This window comes from Scomber japonicus, chromosome 8 (assembly GCF_027409825.1).
Source record: "Scomber japonicus isolate fScoJap1 chromosome 8, fScoJap1.pri, whole genome shotgun sequence".
NCBI lineage: Eukaryota > Metazoa > Chordata > Actinopteri > Scombriformes > Scombridae > Scomber > Scomber japonicus.
In genome coordinates this window covers 261988-265700 of record NC_070585.1, presented here as the reverse complement: position 1 = coordinate 265700, position 3713 = coordinate 261988, and the positions used below count along the sequence as shown (strand labels likewise).

General features: G+C 47.4%; 5 non-coding genes across 5 annotated transcripts; 3 read left to right on the top strand and 2 right to left on the bottom strand.

The window, feature by feature from the left end:
- Window positions 1-736: 736 nt before the first annotated feature.
- Window positions 737-808, bottom strand: trnae-cuc (transfer RNA glutamic acid (anticodon CUC)). The gene has a single exon. It is a non-coding gene; the product is annotated as a tRNA-Glu (tRNA).
- A 332-nt stretch (window positions 809-1140) lies between these two features.
- Window positions 1141-1212, bottom strand: trnae-uuc (transfer RNA glutamic acid (anticodon UUC)). Its single transcript has one exon. It is a non-coding gene; the product is annotated as a tRNA-Glu (tRNA).
- Window positions 1213-1454: 242 nt separating this feature from the next.
- Window positions 1455-1536, top strand: trnas-uga (transfer RNA serine (anticodon UGA)). Its single transcript has one exon. It is a non-coding gene; the product is annotated as a tRNA-Ser (tRNA).
- A 232-nt stretch (window positions 1537-1768) lies between these two features.
- On the top strand, window positions 1769-1840 carry trnag-ccc (transfer RNA glycine (anticodon CCC)). The gene has a single exon. It is a non-coding gene; the product is annotated as a tRNA-Gly (tRNA).
- Window positions 1841-2571: 731 nt separating this feature from the next.
- Window positions 2572-2653, top strand: trnas-uga (transfer RNA serine (anticodon UGA)). Its single transcript has one exon. It is a non-coding gene; the product is annotated as a tRNA-Ser (tRNA).
- The last annotated feature ends 1060 nt before the right edge of the window (window positions 2654-3713 follow it).

Here is a 3713-nt window from a genome sequence, read left to right as displayed (position 1 = left end):
TGTACTGCAACCACACTACCTGAGGAAGGACTGTCCCTCGGGAGTGCTAGCCGGCTCGGCTGGACGGGTGGCAGGCATTGTTCTGGGACATGTACCCTAGAACCAGGTCTGACCTGGCATTCAGACTGGGGAGTGGGGGCAGGAGTAGATATCTCCCGAGTTGTGCTGGGGCCTACTGCGGTCAATGTACTTGCATCCCTCCCTTTTCTTGGTGTGGATGAAGTTTGTTTCCTTATCTTTGCAGGTGGTGGTGCAAGTGTTACTCGTGTTTGGTTGTCAGTGGAGGCGGTGAAGCCGATTGTGGTTCCTCCGGCTGTGTATCTTCCTCCATGCACGCTATGATCAGTACCTCTGCACGGTCCAGGCCCTCTTTTTATGCACGGCAGGTTTCTGTAGGCCCACTTAGTAGCAATCTCGAAAGCCTCCTTCCAACCAGGAAGAGGCTTAGCTGTGATTTGCTGCAAGACGAATTCCGGGCCGCGGCGGTGAGAGCGCCGAATCCTAGCCACTAGACCATCAGGGAACCACGATCTTGGGGGGAAGGATGACACAACTGAAATCGTACACTGTGATCACCCTGACACAAAACAGGACGAGTTCGACCAAATAACTGCCAGGGAGACACCAGGGAGACACCACTAAAAATCACCCCTGACACAAAATTGGCCTGGCTAGACCAGTTTACTGGCTTGGCTATATAAGCAGCAATCTCATGTCAACTCATACCACCTCCGCTTTCCCTGACCGGGAATCGAACCCAGGCCGTGGCGGTGAGAGCTCCAAATCCTAGCCACTAGACCATCAGGGAACCACAACCTTGGGGGGAAGGATGACACAACTTAAATCATACACTGTGATCACCCTGACACAAAACAGGACGAGTTCGACCAAATAACTGCCATGGCTACATGAGTAGCAATCACACTTCATGCCACCTCCGCTTTCCCTGACCGGGAATCGAACCCCGGGCCGCGGCTGTGAGAGCGCCTAACCCTAGCCACTAGACCATCAGGGAACCATGCCTGTCGCCAAGCTTAACACAAAAGTAATTCAGACACTGATCACCCTTTACCAACTTTGGCCTGTTTGACGCATATCGCTATTACTCGCCTCTGAGTCACCTCACACGCCACCTCATCGTTCCCTGACCGGGAATCTAACCCGGGCCGCGGCGGTGAAAGCGCCAAATCCTAGCCACTCGACCATCAGGGACCCTCTTTTCCCTGACTGGAAGAAGCAAGTTCAATCAAAACTTGTGCTCATAGAAAAGATGTTCCACAGGGTTCAAAATCTCGGGGCTGTCCCACTTAGCATGCTTGTAACTGATATTGCAATGGCTCTGAATTATTGTCATTCCCATATGTACTGCAGCCTTTTTTTCATCCACTTGGGCTGGCATTGTAACCATGGAAACCTCTAAAATTGGCTGAACCCATTGAAAAAGGGGCGGGAAGGTAGTTGTGGCCGAGTGGTCAAGGCGATGGACTTGAAATCCATTGGGGGTTCCCCGTGCAGGTTTGAATCCTGTCAACTACGGAAACCTCAACCGTTGCTCCTTCCTTCCTTCGTCACTATGTCAGATGGAGGTGTGTTGTTGAAGTGAGATGTTACACCGAAACGTGTGCGATTGCTGAAATTGACATTGTGTTCATTGCAAATGCCAGTCTGGCATTGTAGACTCTGATTTAGTAAAAATTCTACGACGTGGTCTGGCAAGTGCTGTTATGTGTTCATCATTTGTGCTGGTGTTGAAAGCAGGCTTTTCAAGGCATTGGTGGTATAGTGGCGAGCATAGCTGCTTCCCAAGCAGTTGACCCGGGTTCGATTCCCGGCCAATGCATGAAGTGAAGAGTCAGCTGTGCCATCTGGTCATCTACGGGGGAAGTGAGAAGTCCTTTTAAATAAGTTGCAGTACACAGAGCACTAACCACTAGATCACCAGGGAGACACCAGGGAGACACCACTGAAAAAAATGACACAAAATTGGCCTGGCTAGACCAATTTACTGCCATGGCTACATGAGTAGCAATCACACTTTATGCCACCTCCGCTTTAACTGACCGGGAATCGAACCTGGGCCGCGGCGGTTAAAGCGCCAAATCCGAGCCACTAGACCATCAGGGAACCATGCCTGTCGGCAAGCTTAACACAAAAGTAAATCAGACACTGATCACCCTTTACCAACTTTGGCCTGTTTAACTAAATGACGCACATCGCTATTACTCGCCTCTGAGTCACCTCACACGCCACCTCATCGTTCCCTGACTGGGAATCTAACCCGGGCCGCGGGGGTGACAGCACCGAATCCTAGCCACTAGATCATCAGGGACCCTCTTTTCCCTGACTGGAAGAAGCAAGTTCAATCAAAACTTGTGCTCATAGAAAAGATGTTCCACAGGGTTCAAAATCTCGGGGCTGTCCCACTTAGCATGCTTGTAACTGATATTGCAATGGCTGTGAATTATTGTCATTCCCATATGTACTGCAGCCTTTTTTTCATCCAATTGGGCTGGCATTGTAACCATGGAAACCTCTAAAATTGGCTGAACCCATTGAAAAAGTGGAGGGAAGGTAGTTGTGGCCGAGTGGTCAAGGTGATGGACTTGAAATCCATTGGGGGTTCCCCGCGCAGGTTCGAATCCTGTCAACTACGTAAACCTCAACTGTTGCTCCTTCCTTCCTTCGTCACTGTGTCAGACAGACACAGACAGTGTTGTTGAAGTGAGGCGTTACACCGAAACGTGTGCGATTGCTGAATTTGACAGTGTGTTCATTGCAAATGCCAGTCTGGCATTGTAGACTCTGATTTAGTAAAAATTCTACGATGTCGTCTGGCAAGTGCTGTTATGTGTTCATCATTTGTGCTGCCGTTGAAAGCGGGCTTTTCAAGGCATTGGTGGTGGGCATAGCTGCTTCCCAAGCAGTTGACCCGGGTTCGATTCCCGGCCAATGCATGAAGTGAAGAGTCAGCTGTGCCATCAAAACACTAAATAAAATTCAAATTCTATAAACTGTAAAATCCTCTATATAAGACAGAATTGATGAATCTACAGCAATGTGATGTGGAACAAATACAAAGGATTGTTTCAATTTCATAACTTCAATTTATTTTTCTTTAACAAGAGTTTTTTTTAACAATGCTGTAAAATACAATAAAAGAAATATATCGCACCAACAATGTATTTTGATAACAGGGACACAATATTATGCATTTTAACAATAAATGGTGCAAGTCAATTATGAGTTGTACACATTTGACTTACTAACTTAAAAATGAAAAACTGGTTCTTTAAAACCTCTTCCACATTCCTGAAAAAACCCCCCAATATTTTCCTTAACAAGAAATAACTGTGTCTTAGTAATGTTGTGTGTGTGTGTGTGTGTGTGTGTGTGTGTGTGTGTGTGTGTGTGTGTGTGTGTGTGTGTGTGTGAGTGTGAGAGTATGTATGTGTGACAGTTTTACTAACTGTGTCTTAGTAATGTTGTGTGTGTGTGTGTGTGTGTGTGTGTGTGTGTGTGAGTGAGTGTGTTCCTTCCTTCTTTCCTTCCTTCTTCCTTCCTTCCTTCCTTCCTTCCATCTGTGCTTCCTCTCTCCTTGTTTCTTTCTTTTCTTCTTCTCTCTTTCTTCCCTTCCTCCATCTCCCTTCCTTCCTTCCTTCCTTCCTTCCTTCTTTCCTTCCTTCTTCCCTCCCTCCTACTTTCTTTCCTCCCTC